At 33.7% G+C, this 18,464-nt stretch overlaps 1 protein-coding gene across 3 annotated transcripts in view; it reads right to left on the bottom strand.

Annotated features, from left to right (window-relative positions):
- The window catches only part of LOC132565289 (zwei Ig domain protein zig-8-like), a 164,731-nt gene that overhangs the window by 75,328 nt on the left and 70,939 nt on the right, over positions 1-18,464 (bottom strand). The window lies entirely within an intron of this gene.

Raw genomic sequence — 18,464 nt, 5'->3', positions numbered from 1 at the left:
TTAAAGGTCAATACAAAGATCATTGCAATCAAACAATGGAAAGATCACATCTATATCGGAAAGTGTCTTCTGCTTCATTAAGGACACGCATGAAAATGAGATAAACATGTTAAAACATCAATTACGCATCTTATTTCAAAATCACCAGAAGATGGTCTCCTCATTTTTTTAGTAAACAAGGTGTCAATTTCAATCACTAGAGCTTTTCAACATCAAAGACACACACATTAAACATAATTGATGTGACATCAGGTGTTGACAGTTGGCCACTGTTCATAAATGCTTTAGCGTGAAGTTAAATGAATTATATTTCTTTGGTTTTGTTTATTTTGTGTTTTTACAGCTGCAACAAATGCAAGCCATATGTGGTACAAGATAAATGATTACTCTTACTTAAACACATCGCATATGATATCTTTCAGCACTTAATCATATATACGGGCAGGCCTCGAGATAGCGCTTTTGGCAGTGAGCGTAACCGTAGACTAGTCACAATCTCGTATATTAAACAGATTCGAAAATTTATAGGTTTCGTCTTGGGACAAATATATATAGGTCCTATTATTTTCAACCACAAATATGTTAATGAAATAAGTTTTGACGTATTTCAGAACATTTTGTATTTTGGATAAGAATTTGTCTTTGCGATGTATTTCTTGTGGTTGTTCGTTCAATATTGAAATTAGAAGAGCAAATCTTTGGGAAAGTTGGAAAATTTGAGTATCCAATTATTCCGTCAGGATCATTCCTTAATTTCCTATCCGGGCTATACGATGCCGTTGAGAACGTTTAGTTTTATATATTGCGATCTAAATCTTTGGATACAATAAAAGTAAAAAAAAACGATCTGATAGAATTCTCTGACACGTCATTAACGCTAAACAGGACAGTACGATTGTTGTAATAAAGAGGCATATAAAACAATTCTGTGAGAATGGCAAGTAATGGCAAACATTCAAATCAGAAGCAATCAAATGACTACTGGGAAGGATCGCAGCCTTGAAGCAAATCAGTAAACAATCAATGGCAGAACCAAAACACTCGCACGTTGTAGAAGACACCTTTAATGATTCATCTACCTTATAACATATTGGTCAAATCTTTCACTTTATATATATTTGAAAATGTTTTTACAAAGAATGGCTCTCTTCAAATAATATATGCTTCATAGCCGAAGTTTGTCCAGAATAATTCAGTTGTAAGGTTTCATTGTAGGCTTTTTTGTTTGTTTTTGTATCTCCTGCTTTAGCGGCCGAGTACATTAGCCAAGAATGTTTATGTTGTCTAGTAATGTTGTTTTGGTTTTTGTTTATTTATTTATCAGTTTTGAGATCCGCTACCACGACATTTCTGCAACCGAGACAGGATAGGAAAATGAATAGAAGCATAAAGTGAAAGTGGATTGTTGTCGGAGAGGGATGGGAAAGAGATTGAATTGGCTGTTGCAGTGTTCTTATGATTTAAGAGGTCGATTCACTGACATGATATTGCCCTAACATAGCTCTAACTATAGGTCAGTAGGTCGGTTATTTCGAATATTGTCCTAACATATTACATATCATGTGATGGCAGTTTTTTTCTTCTGTGTTTTTGTTTTTGTTGCATTTGTTTGGTCTTTTTTTCGCATTACACCTGATTTTAAAACAAAGTTCAAGAAAATACCTCTCGCTCTTTTGGTTTTCAAGAAAATTGTACACATCCAAAAAAATCTATATTCACAAGCATATCTCCATCTATCGACATTTTTAGGTCAAAATAAAGACATTTCTGTGTCATATCTGTAAAAATATTCGCCATTCCTTGTTCAAATCTTTCACTAGTAGCAATTATCTTGCACTTAAGCTACCATCCCTTTGTCTATATCATAGTTGTATATTTATGTACCTTCACTCTATGTCATCTTGTCGACTGTCTCTTCTATTTCACTCTCAAATCGATACGAGGAATACAGTGCCGTTCTCAATATCCATTATGTATTTTAACACAGGAGTCGTTTACACGTCAGTTGAGATACCAGAGTATGTGTATAGTTGGTTCATCATTACCCCAGATCTTTCAGTCTACAATCTTTATCTACACACATATTTACATACAAACAACAATTTGTTTTCTTATCGCTAAAGCCCAAATTGAACAAATGAGTTTTGCTACAACACATTTCATATGTATGATAAAATGAGTTGTTCCAGCACAACCTCAGAATTTCTTGTGTTAACATACATATATCCCATTTAAAAAAGACGCACTTTTGTTTTACTTTGCAATATCAAGTTAAATCTTAAGCTGTAACCAAAACAAAGATTTCGGCAACGGATTTTGTTTTTCTAAATGACCATATGTATACCAATATGCAAATGAGCTCAGTAAAATAATGCACAATATATTATACAATCTAGTGTATTGACATCAACTAACAACTGCTTTCGACCTAATTGATTACTTAGTGTTGTTTCACATGATGACTGCTGTCAAGAGGGACATCAAGAGTGTAAAATACAGCACAAGAAGGAAGAACATGATATGAAAGAAAGGAAAGTAATTGATTTTATTATCTGAAAGCATTCGCTAATTTTGTGGACATACCGATCGCAGACATGTATTTACGCCATGTTTACGAGGAATCTTCCGGATTTGTTTCCTCTCCCAACAGTATCTTTTAGCTATAGTGATAAAATATCTTTCCTAAAATATCGACATTTCTGCAGTTAACGATAAGCAGCATAGTTTTCAAAATTAATTTACTGTGCATATTGATAATATTTTACTTGTCAAAGGATGTCGAAATTGTAAGATCAATGACTTGGCTATCAACACCAGATTAACTAACTTCTACTTCCGACGTTAAAAATAGTTGAAATCACTTCTTATTTCGAGATAAAAGAAACGCATTTTGTCAGTGGAATTTCACAAAGATCGATACACATCAGCTTCATGCAAATGCAAGACTTCTTATCAGGCGAAATTACTTAAACAGAATTTGATCTAGCTTTACCGTTTTTATAGACAGAAATCCGACAACTGCATGACGGTTGACATACCAACTATTTATATATCTGTCTGCGATCAAGGTCACGTAAATTAATTTGATTTTTGTCAACCACTGAAGGTTGCATTTGCGGAAATATTCATTGCTACCTTTTCCTAAGTCTACATTTTGTATTCTGAGATGGACCGGTATCAGTATTAAGTTTGATAGCGAAATCTGAATTGAATTTGCAGGAAAACTAAAGAAAACCCATGTGATATTTGAAACGGTAATATGATAAAGTCAAATTTGAATAGACGTTGCTTAATGACATTTTACCAAAGGCAGTCTCTCGATATTCAGAATTCAAAACATCCATTTTGATAACGTCATGTAATAGACTATACAAATTGATACCGTGTATTCCATCATATCAACTTAAAATTATAAACAAGCCGTGTTGTATACGGTATAATTCAACGAGACTTAATTAGGAGTAAAATAAATATTTGCACGGACACCATTGAAGAAATACAACAAAAAAGCATGTCATGCGTTTCAGAAGGGTAAGCGTATATTTCTTTTCCGCAACCGTAAATCTTGGCCAACCAGAGTACAAGATATATCACTTCGTCAGGTCAGAGCTTAGATTATACTAGCGAATCAGCCAGTAAAAGGAGCGGGCATCGGATACATATCTACTTCTAGTTGCACAAAGAAATACGAAAATATTTCTTAATGAGATTTTGATTGGGACCATGGAAATCTTCTTCATATCAACCTGTATCTCTTCCGATGTGGTCAGATCATTCTTATAAGGTTATGGCATTTTACATAATTTCAGTTCAATATAGCTGACAAGCTCAAGAAGGATGAAACAGTTGATTGATGAAATGCAATACATTATCCTATTCTACTGAATCTAGTTGTAAATTTGTATTAAAAAGGATTATTCTCCTTATGCCTTTTATACAATCATTTATCGACCTTGGCAGATTAGGCACTTAAATGGATAATGTTTTCAGTACTAATCTGGTAATTTTCCTTGATATGCCGAATAGGAATGACTATAAACAGAGAGCATAATATACGCTAAAATCCCTTTGTTTAAAAGCAGTGTCTTGATTGCAGTAAAAAGCACAAAATTTAAACATGAACTCAAACAACATGTTCTTATTTTAAACTATAGTTTACTGCACGCGAATGACTAATTTTTTTTTTTTTCTTTTCTTTTTCCTTTCTTTCTTTTTAGTGATAAATGTTACCGATATGTTAATTGTAGGAAATTGACTGCCTTGAATCAATTATTCGAATAGTCAATAACAGTTCATTTTAGCCATTTGTACTTGAATCATTTGAGGTACACGTTGCAGTCATTTCAAATCCCGGTTGTCTGTTGCATATTGTATGACCCAGCAACACGCAAATTGGTTTGGAATGACAGAAATTGACAAATGAATTTGGAAAATGTTTCTATGTTAGTATAAATCAGTTATATTCAACATTAATAGTATTATGAGAGTCAAATAGCTTCATTCATGTCTTTAATGCATGTACTACGCCAATATAAGATATAATAACGTTAAGGGATATACTCAAATCAAGTTATCCTGAAAATGGCACACATCCAAATTACGATTATCAAGGTTTAAATTCATTATAATGTCATCGAATTTAACATCAGGCACAATTGCTTGCATGCATCTCTTGTATATCGACCGTAAAACCTTGCTATATTGTTTCAATGAAGGCATAAAGGTACGTGCATGATCTACCCAAATATAAGCATTGATCACGATTCATGGGCAGAACTTTCTGACTTACTATTCACTAAGTCTACCCCCTGTGGTGTCATTGTGCACGAAATAGTACCTTGTAAAGGAAATTACCTTTATCCGTCTTCATTTCATCACAATGTACAAGGTCTATTCTGAGTCGTTTTCGTTAATCCATCAGTATATCACGCGATAAAGTTAAGGCTACCCTCGCACGCCATTCAATTTGCAACATACTGAACTGAACCCCATAATGATAACATACATGGCCATTTGTTCTATACAAACTATATATAAGCTTAACTGTAACTGAATCGTAAATATGGTGTCTTCTGTATTAAGCTTTCCTGTAGGGGTTACTCCATCTTACCTTCAGAGAGTCTACAGCTCTAATTAGGATCTAAGTCGATATCATTTATGTTTATTTATCTTTTCTTATCATTGGAAATCATACATAGTCGGCGCGAACACACTGATAGCGGACAGTGCGGACAAATTAATAGCCTAAGTATATATAGCTATGAGCTTCTGGTCGCTATACGATATCTGGTCTATTGGAAATGACGCTATTGCGCATTAACGTGAGGTGCTGCATTTCTCAGATTGTATAAAAATTTTAATCTGTTTTGAGATCGCATCTGCTGTTAGCATAGTTCTCATATGAAGAATTGCTCTGAAAAAAATGACAAGCGAACAGAAAACCAGAAAGGCATTTTCTAAAAGCAAAACAAAACACAACAAACAATCAGATTGTGGTTGAGGTCATGCTTTTGTTTGTAAATCCTATAAAAGTTACAGCAAAAGCTACTACCAATGGCTCTGTGGCGCGAAAAAAGTGGAGATCTTGTAGAGTCATTTATCACTTAAAAACTTCTTTCGAAAACCCCTACTGCAAAATGTTCAAAGGCATGTAACGTATATATTAGGACAATGAAAGAAGCTTTTGTGCTCATCGTCAGAACATATATACATAATACAAAGATCCATCTCCCTTCTTAGAGAATGCTATCTATTTATCAACTGGATAGAGTCTTACGTAAAAATTTCGAAACCATGTTCGATTAGCTGTAAAACGCTGCATAAATTATTGAAAATAGTTACATTGGGAAGTAGGATGTTATACTACTATATTCAAAATAACTTTTTTCCAGTGAATCATTTTTTACTTTTAATGCATCGTTAAAGTATGTAAAAGCTTATCAATGTCTTTTATTGATGAAACACTGAAAAGCAAAGTGAAGTTAATCGTTTTCGTTCAATGGTATCACAATAACACGAGAGATTCCAATGAATTCAAGCTTTCAGTCATTGAGAGATCCTTCAATGTAATTAAAATACAACTTCCCCGAGCGACAGTGATTACGACTGTTATGCAGTAGCCTGTGCGATAAGGTTATTCTGTGTCGGAAGCCGGCGTTATCAGTCATGTTGTGTGCCATTACCTCAAAATCCACTAAATGTTTTAATTCACAAAAGGCAGAACTAATCTTATTTCGGGATCTCTCAAATGTTTTTTTCTTTCATCGTGTACCGGAAAAAATCTGGTTTCTGGAACTTTCGATATGGAAAGATAGATAATAATCATCAGAATTGCAGCAATCGGAGATTATGATTGTTTCTACATTAATGGCGTCTGAGGATGATGAAACAACACGGCTGTTGGGAAGAGCATTAGACAAAGAGGCTAAACGTGTATACTCAATATATAATATATATATATATATGTCAATTCCGGGTTTATTTGAAAATAAATGGCATTCTAAGTTTACGTTGTGGTAACAATGTATGTGGGTACGTGTATCTTTAACGGCTTTTCGTATTTTTTTTCAGGAAAATTGAACCAGTATCATCATATAATAGGAGAAACTGAAAAATGCTCTGAGTTATTTTACATAGATTTTTCAAAATGGTAATGCATCGATCACTGAAACTACAAAGCTTATCAGCAACTCTGTGCCAAATGCCTCAACTAGAAATGTATTTCAACAATTTAGACGGGTTTTGCAATACTGCGTTTGTGTCGGTAATTATTTTAGTTCCGATAACAAGTTTGCAAATTTGAGTGCATTTTAACAAATAACAGAAAATGCATTGTTAATACGGAGACAGAATCCATTGTGATCGAAATCATGCTGGGTTATATGTCGAATTTAGTCAAGGAAACGATTTGTCTTTTCAATGGGATGGTTTTGTCTTAATGTATACAACTATCAATTAAGGTTTCTAAATCTAGAAATTATCTACTGTGTATATACATAACAGGAAATATGCTATTCATGTATATCATCATTTTACTAGACGGAAGATGGAAGAAAATTCGTTTTAATGACACGGCGGCATGCAAGAGAAAAATATGAACATTGACATATATTCTTTTCGGATACTTACTAGATCTAAATTTGCATGCAAATCAATAAAACGTATACATTTGTTCAAAGGGAGTATGTTGAGACAGAATGTGAGAGTTTGCACTCTCTAATTCACCTAACCCGCATGTTCAACGTTAGAAACATTTGAATATATCAATTCAGAGGGAGCTACGAATCTTTATTGAGCAAATAACCTTGAAGTGTCTATGAAAGAATATATTGAAATTTGGTAATACATCCTTGGTATATTATTTGTCCAACAGGCTATTGGCATGATTCTAGCACCTCTTTTGGTAGACTTGTTCTTGTTTCTAAACAATACTGAAATTATCGAAGAACTTATCAAAACAGGTCACAATGACCTTGCATAATTGTTTTACATCAATCTCAGATAAATTGATGAAGTCTGGTCTTTAAATATCAAGAAAATCAACCAGAATGGGAAATCAAGGACACAACAGACTCGTCTACATCAGCCGCTTATCTCGATCTTTTCCTACAAACCAGTGTGGACAGTTTTCCAACTAGTTGTATGATAAGCTTGATGATTTCAATTCCCTCTTGTGAGTTTTCCATATCGGGATAGCAACATCCCTGAGTGCCCAAACTTTGGTGTTTACACTGGTGATCTCATTGAAAATTTGCTTTTCCTTTGTGCGATATGAATCTGAACTTCTTTGATGCTCGTTAGTTTGCATGTTGGTTCCGTTTTATATATTGTTCTCATTTGACAATGTGATTTTTGGACTGACCAGGATTTACATGGCGGGTGTTGTCGATGAAGCAGAAGATGCTTTCTCTTCCGAACCTGTACCTTTTGAGAAATCTCCGTGTAAGTCTTTTATCTATATTTTGCCCTATTTCATATTAAATGTGAGTTTAGATAATGATTTAATTAACATGTTGCTATGTCTTTGCTATTTTTGTTACAAAATTTGAACTGTTGTCGACATTATAACATGGATCAATCTTCCTTACGAAATATACTACTTCTATTATCCATGTCAATTTTTATCTGTTGATCGCTTCGTAAGAAAATGAACTTCGTTGTTAAAGAGTAACAATAATTTTTAGAGTAATACACAATGAATGTATGTCTTGATAAAGGCGTCCTAGATAGCTTGGTGACGTTCTAATAAACTGCACACGTCATGTATGTTTCAACGACCAACAGATATTTGTACTCTTTATTAAATACCCTTGATCCAACATTCAAGGAAATGGTCGCAACGTGTAACAATTTCAGAGAAGTTAAAACTGAAATTGACACCATAAAGATATATACTTGTTCCTTTATAACAGCTTAAGGACGGAATTAATGTCAAAGATAAAAGAACATTGATACACGGAAAATTAAGAGCGCTGTAAAGTAACTCAGTTACGGCATCTTGTATAATGTAACTGATGCTGACAAACGAGTTTTAATTATTACTGCAAATCTGTCAATTGTATTGATCCTCTGACAGTTCTACCTCGTCTGGCATCGCTCAATTACAATGACACATCGGTGAAATTTCCAACAGTTTCCAAAAGTGAAGAAGACACGAGCAACCCTGCTGTTGTACTATTAGACAGCCAAGCAGCTCTTTCATCGCGGAACAATTCCGTTTTTTAAGCTTACTTCGAAAAACACTTCAAAAAAGCAGTTTCGGCATGTTTCAACAAGTATCTTCTTACCGATACTAGTTCTCCTATACTACTAGATATTATATAACACAGGTCTAGAAAGTTGATTAAGTTGCTTTATTACATATCAGTATCAGGTGTACTATGTGTTTTAGAAGTTTTCTTCGCAAAAAATGGATAGGTAACTCAAGGGTCCAAAGTGATAAAAGAAATTACCTGGCATGTAGAAAAGAAAAAAATGGTAATTTAAAGAAGCATATGAATAAATACCACCATCATCGCTGCAGATGAGGAAGAGATTGCACAAATACAGTTGGTTTTATGTCTATTTGTCTACCTTTACATCTTAATTGGAAACTTATACAATAATGTTGATACGTCACTAAACACTTATAACAATTCATCTGCATCATGTTGTAATGAGTCAGAGGGAGTCAAATCTGCAAATGCTTTTATTTTGATATCTCTAAATGGTAATCAACATGTTAGAAAAGGAAAACTTAATTCGTGATATTATTTCAATCGAATAGTAATAACGTGGTTTCTTTACTGCATGTAATCATTATAGATAGCAGTATTTTAAAATTCAAAATCATAATTAATTTGTACAACAGGATATAGGATATCAGCCATTTATATAGTTAGATCACCAAGAACAAACGGACCCATATATTGACTAATGTCACTTCAAACATATCACGTGACAGTGATTTAATAGAACAGACCAGGAGGCTAAATGCACATGGTCCAACGTCTAGGATCTGTGTGTGTTAAAGATACGAGAATGTCATAGCAGACACATTATTTCTGAAATAAAGCAGACGGTCGTTACCTGATGGCGGGAAAGGGTCAAGAGAAATAGCTCCGAGGACAAATAACGAAGCGTCAGCACCACATGAGCAGGAAACCAAACGGTAACTCTAGAGGAACTAAACATTTGTCAATGACCAGACAATGGAAATCCGAAATTACAAATACCTCTTCTTGTCAGCAGATAACAAAATTCATTGTGATCCACGTTGCAACAATGAAAAATTTCGGAAGAAAATGTTCATGTTGGCATAAGTTCAAGAAACCGTTATTTCACTATGGTATCTGTCTATTTATTTGATTTCGTATCTCGTACGTCTATGGATTTTGTCTTACAATGCACGTTGTGATGCTGTGGTTTATCTTATCCGTGATTCTTAACTTTATTACACACTGTGTCCTTAGTTGACTAGTTAACGCATTAGTCATTTGTTCTTGTATAGGTCTTGATAAGGAGTGATATCTGGCGCTGTGGTATATATAGGCCTAGTTTGATTCCAGCATATTTTCTCCTTGTGTGTTAACACTATAGTATATATTTTGTCATACTGTAAAATCCTGCTATGTTAACCTAAGGTATAAATGTATGTTGTTCTGATGTTTGACACTCAACTGTGTGCCGCCCTGGTAGATGTTGACGCTGTGATATATATTGCCCAAATATTGTAGTACATTTGTCCTTGTGTGTATCACCGTAGTATATTTTGTCCTGCTGTATTGTATGTCTTGTCCTCGTGTTTTGACACTTGTGTATTTCGTCCGGAAGTGTTGATTATGTAGTGTATTATGTCCTGGTGTGTTGATGCTATTGTCGTGATATGTTGACGATGTTGTGACTGAAAAGAAACCTTTCAAACAAGTTGGTCACAGACATACATTCTAACAGCGTCGTTGTCACCGAGACAAAGCGCTGGGGAACGAAGTCCAGCAAATCTGAATGTCACCTGTTGATGATAGGCTTTAATATCTTCATCAACTGATCTGTCTTTCTTAGGTGACAGTATCAAATATGTATGATATATTACTCTTTTAATGGATTCCCCTTGTACAGTCATCTATATGTTTATTAACATGTTCAGGTGCATATTTGTCGAATCAGCTGTTGCAATGATTGAGTACAAAAATAAAAGTATCACTGCAACCAATCACCGGTATCAGTGTTTTTAGTCTTGATTAGAATTCACATGATAGAAGATAGTCTGACCTGTTTTCATATTGGGAGGCATTCGCATACTGTAGACACACGACGCGATGTTCATTACAAGAATCTATACATGATATCGCTGGTCACACAGTTTGTGTGTAATTCGGTCCCAATGGTTACAACCTTAACACCATGTCTAACCAAAATCTCTCGGAACGTGTGGAAATGATGCGTATGAGAATACGTGCTACAGTTTACGTTAGAATGTCGGAGACATGTTGCCATGACCAGAGGTATAAACCACTATAACGTTTTAACTTTCCGCTGCTACATCTGTCGCTTGCAATGTCTACATTGTCTTCGTATATGCTATACGGGTGACATGTTTATATCGGCTATCGAATCACATGGGCTAATCATTACAAACACTCTAACGAATTGGTTGGTCTTACTAGATAAGTACTGTTAGAATTAATTGGTCGTTATAGACAGGTAATTGTAATCATAATTGGCCGTTATATACAAATTAACCTATTAAATAACTGATGACAAAAGGCATAACATGTAAGTGGTCGCTACAGACAGGTGATAGAGAACTAGAACTGTCATCCTCAAGATAATTTATATCGTCCGCAGATGCGAAGACTTTACATATCCATTATCTTCAGCTTTAGTCCCAATGACCACTTCGTTGCGGTAGGGGGGATGATAACCATCATATCATATACACACCGATTGTTAAAGACAAATGATGCGTTAGTCGATGGTGTTGACGAAGGTAATGATGTTTAATGGGTGGTCTTGATGGAGTATAATAATTATGTTATGTTGTGTTAGATAGTATTCCTTTACTATGTCTTTCATATGCCGGTCGTTTTGTAGAATATGAACCCTTTAAGTAACAGAACATGCAAGCAAACTGTAAAAATTGTTTACTGTAGACATATCGGTGGCTCTTCATAGATATATAACTACTAGCATTGCATTGAAGTATTTCAAAATTTTGTGAAGATGACAACGATGATTACGACAGTGAAAACGAAAGATAAAATGGTTGATATGGCTTTAAATTACCTCTTACTTACAAAGTGAAAACAAAATAAAGTAAAAAAAAAAAAAAAGATTATTAGTCTGCATCGCTCTTGTTTAAAGCATCAGATGTAACAGTGATGTTTGCCCGTCTAGAGATTTTTACCCCATGATTCTCTTACGTAAAACTACAAAAATAACTAGAAACTGGTGTACAAAGGAATATACATGATAAATGTTAAAACGAAATATATGTATCTATATTGTGTTTGTGTTGAACTTACTCTTAAAAAGCCGTCCGTTATTACAGTTAGGTTATGATACACGGCAATACTATTCAAGGTAAGCAATGAGTGTATCAGGAGAAACAAAGGAACCAAATTGAAGCCGATATTTATTTATCTATTTATTTATTTATTTATTTAACGGGCTTTACGTCCACTATTTCGGCTTTTCGGTCTTTCAGCGGATGATGTATGTTGATAAAGGTAGGAAATGATATCTGTAGGTATGGACATGCACAAATGGAAAAAGGCAAAGAAAAAGGTAAGAAAAGAAAATAAAAAGAGAGAGGATATGAGTATGAGAGAGGGAAAAAAACTTAACAGACGCGGACACTATCTTTAAGGGAACATGTGTATAACAGTTGATAGGATATATAAGTGAATTGCACCTTTCAATATATATTTAGGATTTGATACGGTGGAGTCAAATGAGGATTCGCACAAACGGGCGTAGCAGTAAGGTTATAGGAAACAGAGGAAAAAAGATTATAGATATAATTAGTACAGAAAAGAACATATGGTTAATGATAGAGCGAAAAGAGACAAGAAACACAGAAATTGGAAAGAGAATTAGGATATCAGTAGAGAATACATCACATAAATTAACGCATCGCAAGAAAGTTAATAGCATAGGACGGAACTGTTTCAAAATGAAAGAGATCCATTGTGAAAGCAGCAGATCAGGATATCACTTATTCTGCATCAAACCTCGGAAGACATCTTCTATAAATTCACACAGTTACAAGATACAAGATGCATGCAGCTACTATGTTTTGCTGATCTTGAATTGCTCGACAGGCACCGTGTCACTGTAATCATGTATTATGGGAAACTATTGGAATTAACCATACCTTTGGGTTGTCACTAGCACTGGTTGAAAGCGTGGGATAAAACAAAACATTTCTACCATTACCTCTTTGTCAAGAATAAGGTTGGACTGGTGTTTTAAGAACTATATTGGCAATTATGTCAAAGAAACTGCTTTAAACTAGTGCTTTGATTCCCAGTGCATTTCTGGAGACTGAGCAGTAAATCAAGTCCTTATGCTGAAATTAATTCTACACTTGTAAAAGATGCTTATTGTGCAATCAATGAAATATCATCTGTTAGACATTCGTATGTAGAAAATAATTTTTGTAGTATGATTTTCGGTTTTTTAATTAATACTATGCCTCTGTTGCCTACAATAAATATTTACACTTTTGCAAAATTATTGATATGTTGGTTCGTATACTGTAAACGAACTTTCGGCTGAAAGGAAGTTTACTGCATAATTCCTTTTTCTGCAATGATGAAATCTCACTTTCAAAATTATTGCTATATAAGTAGTATAAAGTAACTGCAGTTAGCGGAATCTTATTTTCGCGGAATACTTTCAGTGCGAAAAGCCCTAAAATATTATTACTACTGCTTGATACCTTTATAGTCATAAACATCAAATATAATGATAATAAAATCACTTCAAACATTACAAGCTTCTATTGAGACAAGAACCGATGCTATATCATTTGAAGTAAATGCAAGAGGCCTTGATATTTATCAAAATGATTCTTAAATTGTCAAATATATCTCAAATTGATAAAACCGATCTTACAAGCTTCTGCCGACAACGTTATATCCTTTCCAGTTATCGTCGATTTCAACATCAATGCGTTCGCTTTAATTGTAGACACTGAATCAAAATAGAAGACAACATGAAAAAAATATATCTAGAGATGTCAAAGTTACATGTAGATCCTTCAGCAGCCGCTATCGAATAAGGCGACATCGGGGAGTACCTTTATTGAATATCCTACCGTAACCATGTAAGTTTTAGGTTTCTTATAGCACCTTCTAGTGAGATATTCTTAAAATAACGGCGGTATTGATTCAGTTTCCACTTCCACACTTATATTTGAATTTCATTGCTTCGTTTTCTTGGGTTAATTTTCTGGAGACGCATACAAATTTGTCAATGCGGAAAGCAACTTGCAATACGATAGTTTTCACTCCTACATGAAATGGTAGCTTGTTAAATATTTGTTTTAGAGCATGCCCGCACCTAATCACAACCAATGCGATATTCATCACACAAGAAAATGTACGTCAATGAATATTAGCCGACTTCCGTGCTTTAAATATCTTCTAAACGTCGTAGCTAGTTTGATGACAGACAGGTACAGCTTTCTAGTACTGCCATGTTCTTAATTTATTTTCTTCCGCTTTACTATCTAGAATGGTTTTCAATTGTAATGGCTTCTTTTCAAATTACGTCGTTCTTCATTCTAGAGTTTGGTTACGTTTCCGTACAAACTCAAAACAAATAGCAATTTTCTCCGTTATTTCCGAGGTGCATACTGCGTGTCATTTATGGGTTTTCAATCGTGTTTTCATGATCATAGTTTTAACTTATAAGTCTGAACCTGAAACAGATATGACACTCCTTGCATGGCGCTCATTTAAACCATATGACTATTTTACATCCATTACGTGTTATTGAAGTAAAACCATTACTTGTAATTGACGAAAACCATAATGTAAGCTTCTATAAGGAAGCAGACTCATGTATTTCTGCAGAACAGCAGTTTGGTAATAAAAAACTGTATCTCAAGTCGGGTAAATAACAATAGCCTGAAGTAAGATATTAACTGGGAAACAAAAACAAGATATTTGTTTCAACATATACAAGGTACATGTAAGCGCTTTACAGCATACTTTGAACAACTGGTTATGATACTGTAAGGTAAAAGGTTTTAAGTAAATATCGAGTAATATGTGTATCGAGTATGTTGTTTTCTTTTCTTTTTCAATTAAGATTTTTTAACATGTATTGTTAAAGGAGAATGTGGTCAACTGCACAATAGCTTTATTTGGTATGTAATGCATGCATGCAAGTTCAGCGTTAATTATTACAAGAAGTGTACTCTATGATAACACCGGGAAAATTCAAAACACATGTGGACACAAATGAGCGTGCATTTCAATGATGATTTCGTTATGCATCAGACATGACACTAGGAACAGGTCTTGTACTGTCCTAACATACTGAATTTCATTCCTGAGGTAAAGCAAACAATGAACTGATGAAAAGGCTAGAAAGGGTTTTAAAGAATAGTAAAGGACCGGAAAGATTTAAAACTACAGAAACTGTTGATATAAGATTAGTGATTTCACTCCAAGATAAGTTTGAATTCTCCATGCTGTTCGAAATCACTAAAAAAATCTTTGATATGGCGTATTTTAATCGTTTCACTGTACATGTGTAGGGGAAAATATGATTTCCCTCGACTCAAGATAACAAGAAGAAAGCGAACATCAATTATTTTCCTTTAATTAATAGATTAGAGATCTGTAATGAAGAACATTTGTTAACTAACTAATGTATTGCCATACGAACTGAGTGCCTTCCAATTTATCTCATCTATTCATACCGAATGTGTTCTTGTGCGTAGCATGAAACGTTATACATTTGCTAATACTGACTAGTGCACTGTCGTAATAGTCTGAAATTATTTTATGATACGTGCAAGCTGCGAGAATGAGTTATAATTTCTGTCAAGTTTTGGAAAGATATCTGTTATTTATAAGAGAAAATTACATAAGAATTTGCAATTTAAACAATCAATTTTCAATGCAAAATAAGTTTGTTTTATTCATTTTGATATACTAGTAGTGGTACAGAAATAAAACGCACTCGAGACTTAGCTACAGGTTCAATGTCATTTGTGATCTTTGAATCTTTCCATAGGGGTTCTACAAATTCCCACGAAAGTGAAAGAAATATATATATCAATATTTCAGTTTTAAGAAACGCATGCATCCCGTTCAAGGACTATGCTATCGAAAACACATTTAGTAAACAAACTTTTTATTTCACTTCATGTAAAAGTAATTTAGTCGTATACATATATCGAGTATTGAGTCATGGACATAACACATGTATCTCATAATGTAGTTTTGATATGCTGATATTCAAATGATTTACAAGTATTAACATCAGAAGAGTGCGTTTTTGCAAACCTGGTTCGATATTGGAATATGTTTTTGATTTGTTTTTGATCATTTCAATATATCTATGTCAATATATAGTATTGCTTGAAATGAATATTCCAAATAGCATCTATGTTTTCTATTATATATATATATATATATATATGATGACTTTTAAGGCAACGCATTATCGTTTCTAAAAAGGCATTGAGTGTGTACATACTACTGGAAATCTTTCGGAAGCAGGAAATGGAATATTAGAAATACATATATTGAAGTCTGCAGTACATTTTTCTTCTGACATTCTGTTTTAAAGGTCAAAGTATTATACAACAGCAGATTCTGGACCACAAAATTATTTGCAAATGTTATGTATAATTTGATTTAGGCTCTAAATATAAGTAAATCATTTAAGCGCGCATTGCATGTATACAACCACTAGAAAAACAATGATATTTTTTCAGTAATGTCAGTAATTATATACAGGTCAGGCCCAATGATATTTTAAACTCTAATAGTCATATAATCAGGACTTGTGTAGATCAAAGAAATATGGAAACTGTTCATAATATATCTATAATGTCGAGCACGATTTCACATCTGAAATGTTAATTACGTTGTTGATGTACACATCCTAAATCTAATTTTAATATTTTGTACATTAATTTTGTTTAATGGTATTAAATTATGAAATAAACTTACACTGTTCGGTAATAGTTAAAATATGGATAAAATCTTTAAAGTTATATATATCCAATCTGTCAAACATACAATTGACCTCCAACACACACACATATTTATATGTATCAACAATCTGTTTTAAGTTAAGAATATTGTTCTTCGTGAACATGAATTTAATAACACTTCATCTTTGAGCCGTGTAATACCAGCGAATTATATGCATAGTTAACACGCGTATATTTAATAGAGCTCGATTGAGCTTGACAAATGAATAACGATTAATAAAAGGAAGCGTTTGTTTTTTTGTCCAGAAATATACGCTATCTATTGTATGTCTACAGTTATTAATAAAATGAGCTACCACACCACAGCGATAAAACTATCTCAGAAAGCAAGTCGTCTGTCACCTTGTAATGAATTACAGCTTTGTTTAAAGTACAGTAAACTCCATATATGTCAATAATACTTGTGTAAATTATGTATGTATACATCAATTAACTTTTCTAATTGAAACAATTGTGATTCTCTCTGGATAACCAACCTCTTGCCCGACTATCAAATATTATCCAGGCATCTTGTACGGCTATCAAATACTATCATATCATACGAAACAGCGTTAGCAAAATATCGATATAAATTTGCGTCTGAAACTATTAAAGACATTTTTGACTGATTTTTTTAAACATCATTAAAACGTTCCAAACTGTGATATATATTTGAACTCGCTATCAGTGAGAGAGCAGGAAGTAAAATAACGGCCTTTTATTGAATACTTAAAACGTGATGTTCAGAAGAAGTCGTTAATAATATAGTCATTTGAAACGACAATTTAAGCACCTGTCATATGTAACCACCGAAACGTATTATGCCACAAAACAGTTTATCTTTAAAGATCGAGTCGTCCAAATCATTTGAAAAATTGATAAGAAATATTTTGGAAAAGCGCCGTACCGGAATTCTGGCGAATTATGCATTATACTCAGCATTGCTATAAATCACGAGAATGTCGTGAATCCTATTTAGGCATATATGGAAGGAGACAATTGTCTATATTGTGTATGAATTCGGCCGTTCTGAATCCATGGTCAGACAGCCATACTAAAAACATTCATGTAAACTATGACCAAAGCCAACTGAAACAACATTTCAAAATAACGTCATATTGTATGTTTGATTCATGTTAAGTAATTACGTAACCATACATCTTATATTGTTCCATATAATCATACAATATTGTCACTCAAGAAATACATGGTGCGTATTAACCACATATTATATAACAATACATAACAATTTATACATTTCATAACTTAATCATACATTTATACCCGATCATACATCAAAGACATAAACCGTACCATACATTGTCTATTATACCACAGACTTTTTATACGTAGTCATACAGTATATTAGCGTAACCAAACTCTAAGCGTATCTAATTATTCTTCATTTAATGCTATCCATATGCCAAATGCATGTTTTAGGCGAGTACCTTGTAACAAATAATTGCACGGAAGACAACAGCTTTGTTTTAAGGCACAAACTCCATCCATGTTCCACTAAATGGCCGGAGATTGTACGAAACATCTGGTCATACCCCCACGTGGGAGCAATTGCTAGACAATAAATACAACGACTTCATACATAAAATAGGCGTGTGTTCCTATGTGTTGGAGGAACATAATCGACAGACAAAGTTTCTCATTTCAACATACAAAGAAGTATTGAGGAAGATACATATTTGCTATTATTATGGGTGGAATATTCTTCATTTATGTCTTTACGTTGTTGATGCAACATAAGAAAGAAACG

This window comes from Ylistrum balloti, unplaced genomic scaffold, assembly GCF_031769215.1.
Source record: "Ylistrum balloti isolate Yb309-2 unplaced genomic scaffold, AGI_CSIRO_Ybal_v1 Utg369710, whole genome shotgun sequence".
Taxonomy (NCBI): domain Eukaryota; kingdom Metazoa; phylum Mollusca; class Bivalvia; order Pectinida; family Pectinidae; genus Ylistrum; species Ylistrum balloti.
Note: the sequence above shows the minus strand (reverse complement) of the source record. Positions and strands in the feature narration are given on the sequence as shown.